The sequence below is a fragment of the Tamandua tetradactyla genome, chromosome 20, assembly GCF_023851605.1.
Source record: "Tamandua tetradactyla isolate mTamTet1 chromosome 20, mTamTet1.pri, whole genome shotgun sequence".
Lineage (NCBI taxonomy): Eukaryota > Metazoa > Chordata > Mammalia > Pilosa > Myrmecophagidae > Tamandua > Tamandua tetradactyla.
Window position 1 is genome coordinate 14,056,722 of NC_135346.1, and position 18,172 is coordinate 14,074,893.

The 18,172-nt window shown below is 38.1% G+C and overlaps 1 protein-coding gene and 1 pseudogene across 3 annotated transcripts in view; one reads left to right on the forward strand and one right to left on the reverse strand.

Moving 5' to 3' along the window:
• PCBD2 (pterin-4 alpha-carbinolamine dehydratase 2) overlaps positions 1-18,172 on the forward strand; it is a 53,956-nt gene that overhangs the window by 14,585 nt on the left and 21,199 nt on the right. The window lies entirely within an intron of this gene.
• On the reverse strand, positions 5,301-5,853 carry LOC143664974 (thioredoxin domain-containing protein 17 pseudogene; annotated as a pseudogene).

The following is an 18,172-nucleotide window of genomic DNA, read 5'->3' on the forward strand; positions in this document are numbered from 1 at the left end:
AAGTATGGGAGAGGAACAGGACTGGAGTAGGGGAGGATCAAGATTTCTGGTTTGGACATAATTAAATATGATTTGCTGTGAGCCATCCAAATGTCAACTTGAAGAAAGTATTTTGTATATCTGAGTTAGGAACTCAAGAGAGGTCTGGGTTGTAGATAATAGGTGTATATGGAAAAAGCCAAAGATATAGATGAGATCACTCAGGAAGGAGTTGTATTGTGAGAAAGAAGAAGGCTCAGATCTCAGTCCATTTAGAGGTTAGATAGAAGAGGAGAAGCTGCCAAGGACTGAGAAAGATTTATTGGAGAACGAGGAAGAAAGCCAGGCCAGTGTGATATCACAGAATCCAAATGAAGATAGCTTTTAAAAAGGAGAGAGGAATTAATTCTGCTGAGAGGTCAAGTGAGATGAGGACTAAAGGATGCCCGTTGGATTAAGTAGCTTGGAGGTCATCAATGGCCACAGCAAAGATGGTAGGGGAGAGAGGGGCACAAGCCATCCTGGAGAGAAAGTGGAGCTGGTACCCTTTGTGCAGATCCTTTGTAGCCTCAGGCATTAGTCTATTTGTTCTTTCCATTAAGAATTCAGCCCTAGGGTTTATCTTATTTGTTTGGGGTATTCTTTTACCCTTGTTTTGATACTGAACCTGTGAATATTAGAACTTTGATGTTGAACCTGTGAATGTTTGAGCTAGCAGGAATGAGGCAACCAAGGCTCAGGGATGAAGTGGACTGCTCAAGGTGACAATAAACTAGTGGCAGGATTAGGATGAGACCAAGTACAATATAGACATGTACTGAAGAAATGAAGCTACTCACCTGTATCTCTCTCCAGTTAAAATATAAGCACCGTGAGGATAGAGGCTTAACTTGTGCTTGTGTTTATCTCCCAAGTATCCAGCCCAGTGTTTACCTAGGTGTCTTTTGAATACAGGAAGCCCCCTTAATTGGCTTCAAAGTGGGTGATCCTAGTCACCTACATTCTTAGCCCCAGGGGATATTGTGTTTCAGGTTAATAACTAAAACCCTTTCTCACCAGGGATGTTTCTTCTCTGTCATCTCCTTACACCTAGATCCAAATGGTTCCTAATGGTGACCAGCTTATTTGGCTGCTGAGTGTATATTAGGATGACAAGAGTGTGTTCTGTAGTGCCAGGGGGCACTTCCCAGAAGAGCAGCATTGACTGTTCCTGTGTTCTACATGTAGGGTATGTGTGTGTGTGTGTGTGTGTGTGTGTGTGTGTGTGTGTTTGCATGTAGTTTTGAAGCCTCAGAGAAGGAAATGGCCCACTCAAGAGCATGTTTAGTAAATTGTCTCCAATATTGAGAAATATTGCCTCCAATACTGAGGCTGGCACCTACCTAGTATTTTGGCTCCACAGCTTCAGCTTTTCACAAATCAATCTTTTGTGAATATTGGAGTCACAGCAGCCTTCTAAGTTTAGGAATTAGTTTCCCTGTTTTGCCGGTGGAGGAAACAGAAGTGGAGGAACTTGCTCACACTCACAGAGCAAGCAGGGGCCAGGGCTATTGTTAAAAATTCAGGCATCCTCTACCAAGGCAACCACTATTCTGCTGTAACACAAGTCAATGTTTTGAAAGGTTGTAGAATAATAAGATGTGGGTTGCAACCTTGTTGGGTAATGTCCTAGGCTTTTGAATGAACAACTCTCCCTTTCAAAACTGAGTCTATTTCTTTGTTTTACTTTATAAAAAAATGTTTATTTTGGAGGGATTAAAGGAAGCCACGTGGTCTTTTCATATCTTGAAGGTAAGAGTAGCTGGCGCTGCTGATAGAAATTTGACCTATAAATTACTACACGATTCCCCATGCCCTGAAAGCATTATTTTATAATACTATATGGATCAATTATTAATCAGTCCTAAATCGGTTTGAGATTGGAGGCCTACAAAATGCAGCTGAAAAGTCATAGTGAAGATAAAGTTGTTCTTCAACTTTGAGAGACCCCAGCTTTCAAAGCCTTTGATTGCCCACACAATTATGGATACATATGTGTAGAAGAGAGGTCTGTTGTAATTCTGAGTGTCTTAAAGTATGATTTTGTGATATAAGCTTGAGAGTGAGTCTGTCCCATCTTTCTATTTGTTTAAAACTGCCAGTTTTAAATCCACGTTTGTGGATTACTCATACTCCACAGAGATCAGCCAAACCTCTCACTCTACAAGAGTGATACCCTCATGTTAAATTTATGTGGTATGTTTAGCTTGTTAATAAATAAAACTTTTTTTCTGATTGCATATTTTATAATTCATGAAACACAGAAAAATACAAAGAAGAAAAATATGCCTGTAATCTCTCTACCTAATTAAAAAATAATATACATGAATGTGTATTTGCGTGAGTGGGTGTGTATATGTGTATATATATAAATTATATGGGGTCATACTATAAATACTTTTTGGTCAGTTGCTTTTTTCACTTCATGTGTGGTGTTTTGGTTTGCTAAAGCTGCTGGAATACAATATAATGGAAATGGAAGGGAATTTATTAAATTGCAAGTTTACAGTTCTAAGGCTATAAAAATGTCCACACTAAGACATCAGGGAAAGATACTTTGATTCAAGAAAGGTGGATGGGTCTGGAACCGCTCTGTGAGCTGGGAAGGCGCTTGGCTGGCATCTGCTGAGGTCTTTGCCTGCTTGTTTCAAATAGCTTCCTCAGGGGTATTTTCTTTCTTCATCTCCCCAGACTCTGGCTGTGTTGGCTTTGTGGCTCTGAAGCTTTTTCCTAAATGGTTCCATCTTAAAGGACTCCAGTAAGCAGCCCCACTTAAGGGAGAGACACATTTTCATTGAAACTACCTAATCAAAAGCCCCCCCCCCCCACAATTGGGTGGGTAACAGCTCCATGGAAACAACTTAATTGAAAGACTCCACCCAGCAATAGTGAATCAGCATTAAAGAACCTGGGTTTTTTGGGGTACACAACAGTTTCAAACTGCCACATATGGTGAACATTTTTCCATGTCAATAATTTGGAAGGTCAAATATTTGACCTTGTGATTTTTTTTTAATGGTAAGCTACATATAGTATTCAATTGTATAGGCCATATTTAATTTAACCAATACTTTTCTGTAGTAACCATCCTCCTGATGAGGCTTAGTGAGCTTATCTTTTCTAAATGTTCCATATAAATGTCAATTGATCACAAAGTTTCAGGGACCCATTACAAGTTCTTCCTGCCAAAGATACTCTGGATCTTGATGTTCCCTGGGAGCAGGCAGAGGTCCAGTTCATTGTTCAAAAAGTCAATAGAAATCATCACTTAGCTTAAATTGATTTGTCGAGGCTAAAATAATCCAATCTTTTAAGTTACTTGAGAAGGCCAGAAGGAAAACCTTATTTTATAGAGCTTTATAGCTACCATTCTCACAGCTTAGTGCAGTGGTATAGGGAATATGTTCATAGAAATGTCTTCCTTTTAGACCTTTTTTTTTTCAGATAGGAAGGCTTGTTTAATTTGGGAAGAGTTATTTCATAGGAAATTAAATCTTGATACATCCTCTGTCACATTTCTACACTTGCCAGCTCTCTAGCAAATGATGGCTTCTGAATGGTCAGGAAGGATTTCTTTAAAAGCAAACGATTCTGCTCTATACATATTCATCTTTTTAGTTTGAATTGGAAGGTAACCGAAACTTGCATTTTCTCTTCTAGTTGTCAGTGGTGATATCGCTGGTTCTCAAACTCAGAATGCTAATTACTTGTGATTTTTTCCCCGCACTTCATCTGGTGAGAATATTTTCTTGGGCATAATGAATGATTACAAAGAACTAATGATACAAGTGCAGGAGAGCTGCTGCTGCTTAGAGATCAGTAATTGTTACATCTTGGTTTGCTATGCTTGGGGGTGTCTAATAATGTCGTGTGCTTGAGAACCCTGAAAGAATTTTCTTTTCAAGTCTTAGTACATCATTTTTTCCAATATTGATCAAAGGTTGGAAAACTAGTATTATATACATAGCTATGGTATTCATAACTGTCTTACATTCTTCATCTTTTGGCTATTTGGTTGAAATATATCTATGCCTCTTAAATATTGAAAGCATAATATCCTTTAACCTATAACTGCAGAGTTAAAATGAATTTTATGTGAAATATTTAGTTTTGGACCACATCTTCAGCTTTTTATATGCCACAGTGGTCTTATTTTTTTCCCTTCCATTGTCTGATACTGAGGTCATTTTCAGTCCTCTGAGAAATTCTATTCCCAGCCAGATGCGGCTGATATATTAAAAGTAGCACCTGTGGCTAATATCACAGCAGCTTACCATAAATTTACATGGTAACTAGGATTATATCTGTCAAGACTGTTAAAAAACATCTAGATTTAATTTGATTTCCAGTATTGTAGAAGCTATCCAACATTTTGCTTCATAACTATATTTTAAAAGTTAAAAATCACTCCATTGTTAAGTTTTATAGCACTCCTAGTGCCCATTAAGTTGATTTGTTCAATGGAGGTCAGAGTAAAGCAACTTGGCTACATTAAGATCGGAAACCAACCCATTTGTGACAAATTTAGTCCTTTCGTGTGAATCTTCTCAACGTCTCTGAACTGATTGGATTCAGGTGTAGCTTATGTCAGTAGCATTTAACCTCAAAAGAATGAGCAATGTGATTTGGTTGTTGTAAATTATAGAGCATTTTTTTGCCTTTGCTTGTTTAAATGTAACTGTTGACTCTGCTGCCCCATGCCTGACTGCTCCACTGCATTTGCCTATAAATGAGTAGTTTGGTTTTAATGACATCTCAGAAAATTGGGGTCCATGCCCTTGTCCCTTTGCCTCCTTTATGTGACCCTTCCTAAACTGCTTTATTCTCCATTATCCTTTGAGTCATCTCCCACATGTTATGATTTGCACACCTGCAGTTATAAAGTTATTTTGGGGTATCATTATATCATGTTCACTAGCTTTCTAGCATTTAGGAATATAATAATGATTCACCATAAATCAAATCAATTTACAAGTAACAGAGAATCTGCTCCTACAAATAAGAATTGATTGATGAATATCTTTGGTGTCCTCCCATTTGACATGGGTTTGTAAAAAGAAACTGGCAACATATTTCTATGTATTTTTGAAAATTAATTTCTGTCCAAAATGGAATGAAAGTATTAAGTTCAACCTTCTGGACATTTAATATTTCAAAACATGTAAGCAAATGTGAACTAATCAAGAAATAAGCACAGTATATTTCTTTTTTTTTTTTTTGAGGGTTCATGAGCATTTTTATAGCACTCTTGTTTAGACATATGTTTTTTCTTTTAACACCATCATTATTTATTGCTAATGAATTCAAAGCAATTATGTAATTTTGTTTATACTATAGTAAGGTCAGGAAATCAAGGTACAATTGCCATCATCAAATCTTAATCTTCAGAGAACAACCTCTCCGCAAGGCTGGGCTGAAGACACTCAGATTCTACCAGTTTTTGAGGAGTCCCATATTTTAGTAGAGTAGGCACTGCAGTTACTTTCAGGTTTTTTTCTGAGGTCATCATTTGGATCTTTCCAGTAAGGTCTTTCTTCTCTTTGTCAGCAGATGAACATACATCCTTCACTGACATGTTTCTGCCCCTCTCGTGCAACTGGTTCAGCCTCTACACAGTCTGGACACCAGCTTTTCCCTCCAGTGTTCTTTGAACTAGTAAAGTTGGTGAAAATGTTTTTGCCATTGTTTTGCTCCAAGGCCTGGTTGAACTCTTCGAACTGGACACACACACCTCCTCATAGTGGACCATCTCAGAATTTTGTTGATTGTGAAAAGAGACCTTGGTGTTCGGCTGCTGTGGTGCTGGGTTCCACATGGGGAGCAAAGTGTTTTTCTTTTTCTTTTTTTTTTTTTTATTAATTAAAAAAAATTAACAAACAAAACATTTAGATTTCATTCCATTCTACATATATGATCAGTAATTCTTAATATCATCACATAGTTGCATATTCATCATTTCTTAGTACATTTGTATCGGTTTAGAAAAAGAAATAAAAAGACAAAAGAAAAAGAAATAAAATGATAATAGAGAAAAAAAAAGACTATGCATACCATACCCCTTACCCCTCGCTTTCATTTACCACTAGCATTTCAAACTGAATTTATTTTAACATTTGTTCCCCCTATTATTTATTTTTATTCCATATGTTCTACTCTTTTGTTGATGTAGTAGCTAAAAGGAGCATCAGACACAAGGTTTTCACATTCACAGAGTCTCATTGTGAAAGCTGTATCATTGTTCAGTCATCAAGAAACATGGCTACTGGAACACAGCACTACATTTTCAGGCAATTCCCTCCAGCCTCTCCACTACATCTTGAACAACAAGGTGATATCTACTTAATGCGTAAGAATAACCTCCAGGATAACCTCTCGACTCTGGAATCTCTCAGCCATTGACACTTTGTCTCATTTTACTCTTCCCCCTTTTGGTCCAGAAGTTTCTCTCATTCCCTTGATGTTAATTCTCAGCTCATTCTAGGGTTTTTCTCAGTCCCTTGATGCTGAATCTCAGCTCATTCCAGGATCTCTGTCCCACGTTGCCAGGAAGGTCCACACCCCTGGGAGTCATGTCCCACGTAGAGAGGGGTAGGGTGGTGAGACTGCTCGTCATGTTGGCTGGAGAGAAGGGCCACATCTGAGCAACAAAAGAGGCTCTCTTGGGGGTGACTCTTAGGCCTAAATTTTAAATAGACTTGACCTATCCTTTGTGGGGTTTAGTTTCATGTGAACAAACCCCAAGACTGGGGGCTCAGCCTATAGCTTTGGTTGTCCACACTGCTTGTGAGAATATCAAGAATTCAACTTGAGGAAGTTGAATTTCTCCCCACTCTCACCATTCCCCGAAGGGGGCTTTGCAAATACTTTTCCAGTCACTGATCAAATCATTCTGGGATTCATCGGGGGATCACTCTGGGCAAACCAACAAAATCTCATGTGCTACCTGAGATTCCAAGTACTTATGACATTCAATCAAGCTATCTGCATGAGTTATGTTAGGAAATGCTCTAGTCAAAATATAAATTTTGTAACAAATAAACATTTTTTTGCTTTAGTCACGCGTAAGGTGACATTTTAAAGTATTGATTATCATCTATTTTCAGCACCCTGCAATAATGACATTCCTTTGTTCTTCCTCATGCAAAAACATTTTTAAAATTTGTACATTGTACATTTTACTATTATTATACACTCTAGGCATCCCTAGATTATACCATCTCGATCTTTACCATCTATCTTTCTTTCTGATTTCATTTATGTCCCCAGCCCTCCTCCCTCTATCATTCTTACATGAAGCTTCATTCAGTGTTTTAACATAATTACATTACAGTTAGGTAGTATTGTGCTGTCCATTTCTGAGTTTTTGTATCCAGTCCTGTTGCATAGTGTGTATCCCTTCAGCTCCAAAAGTGTATTTATTAAATAGCAGTAGTAACCTTTTTTGTGGCTGTTTTCGTTTTTTAAAATAATACTTTTATTGCCATATTTTCATGTCCATCCAAAGTATACAGTCAGTGGCTCACAATATCATCACACAGTTGTGTACTCATTACTATGATCATTTTTAGAACATCTGCATCACTCCAGAAAAAGAAATAAAAAGAAAAATCCCGCATATCCCATACCCCTTACCCATCCCTCTCATTGACTGCTAGTATTACAATCGACCCAATTTTATTTTTGCCCTTTCTCTCCCCCCTATATTTATTCATTTTTTTTGTCCTTATTTTTTACTCATCTGTCCACACCCTGGATATAGGTAGCGTCAGCCACAAGGTTTTCACAATCACATAGCACACTGTAAAAGCTATATAGTTATGTAGTCATCTTCAAGAATCAAGGCTTCTGGAATACAGTTCAACAGTTTTGGGTATTTCCTTGTAGCTATTCTAATACACTAAAATCTAAAAGAGGGATATCTATGTAATACATAAGAATAACCTCCAGGATACCCTCTTGACTCTATTTGAAATGTCTCAGCCACTGAAATTTCACATTGTCTCATTTCTGTCTTCCCCCTTTTGGTCAAGAAGGCTCTCTCAATGCCTTGATGCTGGGTCCCCACTCATCCCGGGGAGTCCTGTCCCACTTTGCCAGGGAGCTTTACACCCCTGGGAGTTATGTCCCATGTAGCGGGGAAGGCAGTGAGTTCACTTGCCAAGTTGGCTTAGAGAGAGGCCGCATCAGTAGCAGTAATCTTGCTCCTGAGTGAGAGAATCATGTTAAGTTTGGGCATGAGGTTAAGGCATCATGCAGCCTATCAGCACAGAGGCAGTTTCTGCTCTGTTGATCATCTTTTTGGAGGGAAGTTTGTAAGCTTCCGTAAGCCTGAGCCTCACCAAGGAAATGAAACAACAGCTAAGAGTTATCATGTTGGAAAGGTTGTGGTGATGGAAAAGATTAGGAGTGGGCTAAAATTATATACATTTAGTGTGTTATCAGGTATAATTAACCACTTTACAGCATAAGAAAACACCATTAACGACCAATTTGGAGGCTTGTACAATATTTTTTTTGTGAATTATGACATCTCTTCTTTATTTTTAAACTTGGGATAAATTTATCTCCTTGGATTAACTTAAGTGCCCTACATGTTCATCTGGATTGCTATTGCTTTTTCTACTTGGACATCCATGGAGGGGAGGGGTGGGGAAAGTGTAAGATGAATGTGCCCAGCATCCGTCTTTCATAGTCTTTGATTGCTTTCTCCTCTGTCTCCTTTGCTTTCTTTACAGCTCTTCACGGTTGACTTTTATGCCCTCTCTGACCCTCTCTGATGGGCAAGGACTGTGTTCCAGGAAGGTGCTTCTAACAGAGCAGTGGATTGTAAATGTGTATATCACGTGCTTTCAGGAGCAGACTGTTGGGATCGTTCTGGTTCTTCCAAATTAGTTAAAGTTTTCAGATCTCATCCGGAAGGCAGAAACATCAGAAATTGGTAGCTTGTTTTGCTGACCATTAATCTTTCTCTCCTCAGTCTTCCATTGTAGTTAGAAGTGAATGTATGATTTTGCTTCTAAAGATATCAGTTGTTGTTCTGAAGGGGACAGGAATCATGAGGTTGCCGGCAATGAGGCTGCCTCACCATGTGAGTGCCTTTAAGAACACTGGGTTTAGCTCCAAAGGATCCCGGAGCTGCATTTGTCCCACAGCCAATGGATACAACGGTAGAAGGCTGATTTTTAGAATGCAAATAAAACTTATTTTAGAAGACCCTACTTATTTTCAAAGAGAAGCATCATTTCCCCTCAATCAGAAATGAGTTAATTCCTAAAATATTTATTGAATTGAAGTGTACAGTGCTAACTGTCATCTCTTATTAATGCTGTGTTAACTTACATGGTTTCGATTTGGGATAAATGACTAATTTAAAGCCACATGGACCAGTTTTATTGCTCTAAATATGTATAAAGTGTTCATAAGGTGATTTTTAGCTTGGCTCTTTTGCAAATAACACCCATGTTGAAAAATGAAAACTGGTATTGCATTTTATTTAGAATTTTGTTTTATTCCATATAAAGTAATATTGTGTAATTGATTTTTCAGAATAATATTAGAATAAATTATATGTTTCTTCTAATGGAATCCTCATTTGGCAGATTATGGCAGTTGTAGTTGCTATTGCGTGAACAAATATATCCATTTTACTAAAAATTATTTTCATTTGTTTTATCAACAAGCACTTATTTTTTAATACAGGCAACTTTTCCTCCGCAATGTATTAAAATAAGTCATTTTCTAATCACTTTTCTGGTTATACTGAGACCATGTTACAGATCTCTTCTAATATTGCAATATTCTGGGACTATAATTAAGAATGGGTTCTGCTGGTAAATGTTGGGAAGAGGCAAAGAAGAAAGCTACAATACATTGCCTATTTACAAATTAACTATTCCCTGCCAAAAGCACATCAGACCCACACAGCGGACATCCGCTAATCCAGTGGTTAGCCGATCCGGGCTCTAATGCACAGTTTTACACGTTAACGGTTTTGAAGTTCCAGGTCAAAGCTGACCTTTCACATGTGCTCCGTTCACAGTAGGAATCTCCACTCACTGCTTCCTGTCAGCATGGATTATGGTGACACAGCCCAGGGCTCACTTTGACTGCAATTAAGTTTTTGATCAGAATTATTTTGTTCACAAACAATCACATTTGTTAAAATGTTATATCTGCCCTGAAAACCACTGGCAGCCTCTCAGTTTATCAGTGTGATGTGAATGTAATTCTTCATTTGTTTTTCATAAAATGGCAAACCATTTTATATATGCTTATTGCTTTTCTTTCTTTTTTGCTGAGTTCTTCCTTTCATTTCATTGGGTTTAGAAAGAAACTATGTTTTGAAATCAGTATGAAGCTGTTCGAAGACTTTTGGGAATTTGAATGTAATTGTTATTAGTGTGGGGCAAAATTATCCATTTGGGAGCCAAGACTTAAATATTATAATTATTAGTGGTAGTTCTTTGTTTCTCACACAAGGAAACATTTAGCTTTGTGACGTGAGGGTTCAAAGTTTTGATTCCTGGTCTGCAGTTCCTGTAATCTCCATGTCCCATACCTATGATGGCACTGCCTTTCGTATTTGTCATTATGCATGTCTCCAGCTCCATCACTATTGCCCTAGACTTTGGGTGTCTGAAGGGAAGCCGGTGTTGGCTTTAGTAGCCTTGCCTCTCATGGTTCTTTGACTTGGCTTTTTTTTTTTTTTCAGCGGCAGACACCGGGAATCAAACCCGGGTCTCTGGTGTGGCAGGTGGGAACTCTGCCTGCTGAGCCACTGTGGCTCACCCTTTGACTTGCTTTTAAAAGTAATTTTCTCACCAATAAATGGCAATAGATAAATATTGAAGTAGCTTATTCACTGTTTTATGTCTATAATATGACGTAGGTATCAGTGGAAATTTTGCGTTTTCTAGATGATTTTCATTATATGATGAGACTTTGTCTCCTTTTTTGGAGAACAGTCTGTTTACATGGTACTTTTGCATGTTGGAAGGGGTGCTTTGGGAACACAGGATTGGAATTTGGATTAAAGATTGGCTTAAAATGGGAAGTTAACCTTTAACTTAATTTTTATGTGAGAATAGAGGCTGGGGAGCTGGCATAGTGGGCGGGGAAAAGGGAGGGAGTTTGGAGGTTGTGAAGTTGGGGAATGTTTGAATCCTATCTGAGAGGTTTAGAGATTTTAATTACTTTAAAATATATATTTAGAATGCTGTTAAAGGAATTTATTACCAGGCTTTAAAATATTGCATTAAAACCTAAACTATTTCCCATTTGTTTTGATGTAACTAAACTCATTTATTACTAACTCATAAAATTATAAGTGGCAAAAGAAAGGTATTGCACCAAAAACCTCTTTTTTTTTTTTAGAGAGAGGGAGGAAGGGAAGGAAAGACAGAGAAGGAAGGAAGGATGGAAGAAAGGGAAACATTTTTAAACATTTTCTTGTTTTTATTATATTTTGTTTGTTTGTTTGTTTTTTACATGGGCTGGGGCCGGGAATCGAACCGGGGTCCTCCGGCACGGCAGGCAAGCACTCTTGCCCGCTGAGCCACCGCGGCCCGCCCCAAAAACCTCTTTATTTAGCTATATTTGTTTAACACTTTTAATGAAATAGGATCTAACTATACTTCTAAAATCCAAATTCCATTACTTAAATGGAATGATATAAGTACCGGCTGTATTAATTTATCTTAGCATTCATTTTCTCTGTTGTCAGACTTGTAAACATATTTTTCTTGAACCCATTATTACAACTGTGTTTTTAGTCTTTTAAAAAATACATTTAGAATATACCTGACCATATTTATAGGAATTATATTTAGAGGAAATACTGGATAGAATTGAATTTTGAGAGAGCAACCTGAAGCCTTCTAAAAATAGACATAGGTTTCTTGTAGCTGTCACCATTCAGTACTGCCCTGTCTTCTTAGAAAGTAGTACACAAATGGAAGGTGGCCAGGCAGAATTAGTAACTTTATTACTAACTTGTGTTAGTATAGTCATTTTCTGGTTTTGTAGTTTTTGTTGTTTCTCTTGAGATTCTAAAATTTTTAGATCTTCATATCCATAACCTGTTATGTCCATGTAATGTGTACAGGCATCTGCTGAGTCATCTGAGGATCCTTTAACATCCTTGGAGGCAGGTTTTACTGAAATCTGAGGCAGTCAGGAGAAACATTAGTGTAGAGTGCCCCAGTCTGTGCAAAGAAGACAGAGATCACTAAAATCCTGTACAGCAGCCACCACATGTGGATACATCTCCAGGCCTAAAACCTTAACTGCATCTAAGAAATGCAGCAGGGGCCAGTCCATAGCCTTCTGCCTGCCACCAGCAGCAGTTTCACCTGAAACGCATAAGAAGGTTCAAAAGTGCGCTTTCTGAAAGGTCTGAGACAGACATCTGTGATATGGGGTCTGCTCTCACAGTACATGAAACTGAAAGATAGATTGGACACTTATCACCTCAAAGTTTTACTGAAGCTTGTGAAAACATTTCTGAGGCCTCAAATATGGCCTTTATGTCAGAGAACTCTAGATTCTTTCCCAGCTACTATGAAAAAACAAACCCTCACCTCCTAAATAGTATGATTGCTGACTTAGGGAGACCCCACTCTGTGCTATGAGAAGAATCTTTTATTTTATTTTATTTTATTTTTTTTTATTTATTTTTTTTTTTAAAGGAAAGACAGAGAGAAGGAAGGAAGGATAGAAGGAAGGAAGGAAGGAAGAAAGGGAAACATTTTTAAACACTTTCTTGTTTTATTGTATTCTGTTTCTCCGTTTTTGTTACATGGGCTGGGGCCGGGAATCGAACCGAGGTCCTCCGGCATAGCAGGCAAGCACTTTGCCCGCTGAGCCACCGCGGCCCACCCTATTTTATTTTTTTTTAATGCAGCAACACAGCACTTTCCTCCTTATGCTGGTCATGAAGGTACACAGTAGGAGGGACATACCCATCACTGGTTCACCTGCTGCCCCCCCGTTGATGGGAAGGCCAGTGCTGAGAGGGAGAAGGACCTACCCCAGGTGGCAGAGCGAGGCCTGCATCCCAGTCATACTTTCCCTTCTTGGTTCTTGGGCTTTCGGTATCACAGGCCTACTCAGGTACTTTCCCATAATAGTCTACATTGGCTCAGAAAGATTTAAAGATAAAACAATACCTCTTTTGTAAAGCAAATGAACCAAAACTCTAAAATTTATAAAGCATTTTTTTCTGAGTCTCCGGGATTTAAGCCAGATGACTGCAAGTCCCTGTCAGTTAAGACCCCCTGGTTCTCCTGAAGCCTTGCCCTCTGGGTTATGCATTTTACTCCAATTTATTTCTGACCTCATGCCTATTCCCCATATTCACAACTCAGCAAATTTTTATTATAACCCTGGATTTAAAACTGGTCGTAATTCCCAAGGTCTCACGGAAGAATGCATCTCTGAATACCAGTGTAGGTATGGCCCCTGAGTTTTGCACTGGGTGCTTGAGGTGAGATTAGGTAAACCAAGAGGGCAGTGGAGACATTGACCTCATTATGAAACTTTACAGATATCATAATTTTGAAAACTTAAGATGTGGGACATTTCAGAGCGGTACTGTATGTTCTCCGAGTGCTCATGACAGAAATATGTAACTCTTTTGCATCCCTGACTCCTCGTCCTTCTCACAAACCCTCAGTTGCCTGGCCCTCTGCTGGACAATACAGGAGTGGGGTGTGAAGGCTGGATGGCATACCCACAATCACGCATGTGGCTGTGGGAAGTGTTTTGAGGATAAGAACTTGGTTCTCTTAGCATTCTACTCCAGAGCTCTTTGCACAGGAAACATTGAAAGATGTGGTTATGATGTCCCTGCTGTTTCAAGTTTGATGGGTAGACTATTTGTTCTAACAGTTTCAGTTGTCATTGTTTTTGGCACAACAGAGTGTTATTACCTGACACAACTGTTGCTTTAATAGGAGCTCGGCTAAAGAGGGTTTTATCCTATTACCTAATATTTTCTATAGGCACTGAAAAAAATGGATTAAAAAAAAAGACTTCTCATTTATGTCATAAGCCCCCAGTTTTTTCAATTGTTCTTCTAGTTTTGTCCCTTGAAATTCTTTGGAACGTGTGTTCCTAAAAAACTCAAAGATATTCAGAAGGCCTGGTCTTGAATGATATATTTGGTATACATGTTTCTCTTTTTTTTACGTGATTGAACCATTTACATGAAATAGTTTTTAAAAGACAAAGTCACCCACTCTATGTGAGATTGTGTAGCTTTTAAAAATAAATAAAGGAAACCATGGAGCCACATGGAAAATGAGTAAGCTGTTGTAATGTTATGAGAAGATTCAGGATACAATATTAAATTAACCTTACTGTGACAATCGTGGATCAAAGGGCACAGGGAAAAAATTTAGAAACAAAATATAGTTTTTTTCCTTCTTTTTCTAAACCTTCTGAAATGCCTTATTTTTCTCATAATTGAAATTACAGAAAACCTATTTTTGTTATAAATAGCTTTTAGGTTAAAGAAATGAATGGAAAAACTGTAAACTGACGTTAAGGATTTGCCCCAAACACATACTACACATTGAGGTTTTAGAGTTGTACAAACTTGAATTCAAAGCCCAGCTTCACTTCTGATGAGGCATGTGGCTCTGAGAAAGTAATTTCACTTCTCTGAGCCTCAGTTCTCTCCTCTCTAAGAGGAGAATGATAAAACTGTTCACAGGGTTGAAGTGCATGCCTGGTCTGGGTAGTTATTTTATAAATGCTCATTGTATTTTTCCCTTTCCTTTCCTTGGCCTTTCTTAGCCCTGAGAATCAGTGATTAGAGTAATGGCCCTGAGATACACTAAGATCCCTAGTCAGCAAGAATCAATTATGTTCAGAAAGTGCTAATTGATCAGGAAAGAGTCTATTCATAGGTGTTTCCCTGTAGAAAATGAAAATGAAAACATAATTTATGGTTAACACTGAAGTAATCAGAAAATAGTGAGGCCCCCCCCCCCCCGTTCCTTGTGCATACTAGTTGTTGATGTTGTTATTATTAGCTCATATTCTCTTTTGTTGAACGTAATTGTGTGAGGGCGCTATGCTGGCATTGATACACACCATCTCCTATACCCAGACGGGAGTCTCAGCCCACACTAGTTATGTGTCTTGCTGAGGGTCTGGGTCTAGAGCTCAGTTTTTCAATCCCAGTCTGACACTCTGTCTTATTGCACTGCTTCTGATACAGTAGATGCGGTTTTAAAATATCCCTCTTGAATGTTTGCAAGTCAATTAAAGATTTATGTAAATTAACCACAATTTATTTATCCATCCCCCATTGGTAAACATTTAGATGGTTTCCAGTGTTCATTATTACCATCAGTTCTGTAGCAAGCACCCTTGTGTCTCCTTTTCTACAGGTATGAGAATTTACCTAGGATATAAACCTTTAAATGAAATTACTGGATAACCCTCTGGTATTCAGTCTAATAAAAAATGAAGATTCAGGATTGCAAGAAGGTTGGGGCTTGGCAGCAGTCACATTGTAGCCCAGTGACCAGGCTGTGTCATTTTAAAACCTGTAGCCATGTATGAGGCCGTGGTAATCCATGGAGACCCAAGCCTTCATGACTTCAGGGTAAGGGAGCTGATTTTAAAGTAGTTTTGGAAATCTGGGAAGATGTACATAAAGTGCAGAAATCATGGAAACACAAATTAGCAAGAGGGTCCACGGTCCAAGTGGGAGTGCTTTAGGACTAAAGGACTTGACCCATTCTACCAAAATTTACTGTTGATACCGTTAACTTGGAGTGTCACCAGTAATACCGCAGATTGCTAATCTGTTATCTTAAATTTTTCCAAATGTGCATGGTGTCAAGTTCAAGTCCAAGTTACTGAATGTCTGTTGTCTGAAAAAGGATACACTAAAATAGTATTTTCCCTTTATATTCCCAATCAAAAGACTCCAGGTTGTGATAAGTAAGCTAACTCTTGCTGTCTCCATTCCTGTACAAATATCCGGGGAGAGACTGAAAAATGGTGTTGTGTTGTGTCACATTGGCTTAGGTTCTGTCCATTTTGAGACTGACAGAATTGGGTTAGGATGCTGCATTGGACTTCAGTGGAGTTGGGTTGGTGAGCAAATGCGTAATATCTGCGAATTCTGTCTTGTCCAGTTGTATTTTAGTAATCTTGTTTCTTTCAGTGGAGGAATCTTATTTTATATTGGTCTTTATGGGCAAAGATAATTATATATATATATATATATATATATATATATATATATATATATATGCTGGGTAAGCAAATCGATAAACTTGTAATAAAGTGTATCAGACCATTTCTTTGGCAGGACCAAACAGAACAGCTTGTGAAGCAGAGCCGTTTCCAATGGAGCATGAAATGCTTTGAACATTCTCAGCAACAGCAGAAAGCAATATTTGAAACCACCCTTAAACAATTGTTTGTTTTCCTCTTCCCCAACTAAGTTTATAAAAATTTGGTCAGACAGGCGTTTTGTTTTGATTTAAAATATTTTCAGTGTATTGTTATCTGCCGAATGTACATATGTTCCTGCACTTTTTCTTTCACTGTTGTAATTTTAAAGCCTTCACTTAGTTCCCCTAAAAGCCTCCTTCTACCCAATAAGGTTTTGTGAATGTGGGGAGGGTGCAGGGATTTGGACTCTAGAGAAACCTCACAATTTGGAATTTGTCTGTTCAGTTTTGTACCAGAAAGCGAACTTCCTCAAGGTCGGTGCCATATTGTGGCCTTTGTCTTTTCTTTTACCTCGATTCCTCAACGCTAAAAGACGTCACTATTTGGGCATGTCATCTTGGTTAATCAGATCGTCAGTGCCTCTGATGAGTATGACAAGAGGCATGATTGAAACATTTATAAAAATTTGACTTCAAGTAGGGCCCCACAATTTGTTTTAAAGAGTTACCTCCTTGATGACATTAAAAAATAATAGTAAAATAAAACCACAAAAAACGCTATGGTTTATAACACCACACCTGGTCCGGATTGTACTGGCTAAATCCATATTTGCTTCGCTGTGAATGATTCTGAGGGTGGAATTCTTGGGTTGTTTTCTGTCTTGTAAGCCCTTGACACTGTGTTGGTACTCGTGTGTGCGCAAACCTCCTGACATGGGAAAGGCCAGCTCAGCCTCCCACTGACGTGCAGGTTGGCTGCATTTATTCTGCATGTTCGTGAAATGAGGAAATGATATGACAATAAACAGAAATGCTCTTGCTGAAGAGAGAAGGGAAGCTGGTGTTTATCTGGTCAGGTGGTTTAGATTAGCCATGATGCGGCTCTGTATTATGTTACTTTAAATCATTGTGTCCCAACAGGACATAAATTATGAAGATTGTTACAGTATGTTTCATCCTATGTAAGATCAACAAATTGGAATAATTTTTTTTATAGGAAAATAACAGTACTTTTGGCAAGGCTGTTGAAGCCTTTAATTTCACTTGAGTATTTCTCAAATATTATTGCCTAATATGTAAAGCATGATTTGCATAAAGTATGAGATAATAACTTTTAAAAACAAAAGGAAAGAACTTTTCTTTGGTGATTACAGCAAGTGGCAGAGCACTTCCACTCCATCAATATTTATACACTTTTTTGGTCCCAGTGTTTTAGAACCAGTTCTGATATTTTCCTCTAACGGGATTGTAAACAAGCTGAGCAGTTTTGGGTGCAGAAATGAAGCTTTGCTGTGTGCTGCCTGCCTGTTAGCCCTCACCTGCACAGACATGGTTACTGCTCTGTGTTAGGATTGAATAGGAACCTGCTCTAGGGAGGAGAAAACAGACTTTCCCATTTACATGCATTCAGGAAAACAAACCATTTTTTTCTTCCGGGATGTTGTGAATTATTAAAAAAAAATAACCCTACTAGATTAACAGCTGAATTAGAGATAAATTACATAGGAATATTGTAAAGACAAATACTTCAGTGAAGTATTTATTAATTTAAATATTTCCTCTATCATTGGTGTTTTCTAAGTTATTAGCATTATCGTGAATTTTTTTTTCTTGTATGGGCAGGCACCAGGAATCGATATTTGTGAATTTTTAACAGTTAAAAATTTCCATTTGTATTCAGGATACAGCTATGTTTATTTGGCTACAGAGAGCAAATTTTCTATGTTTAAAATTGCACAAAA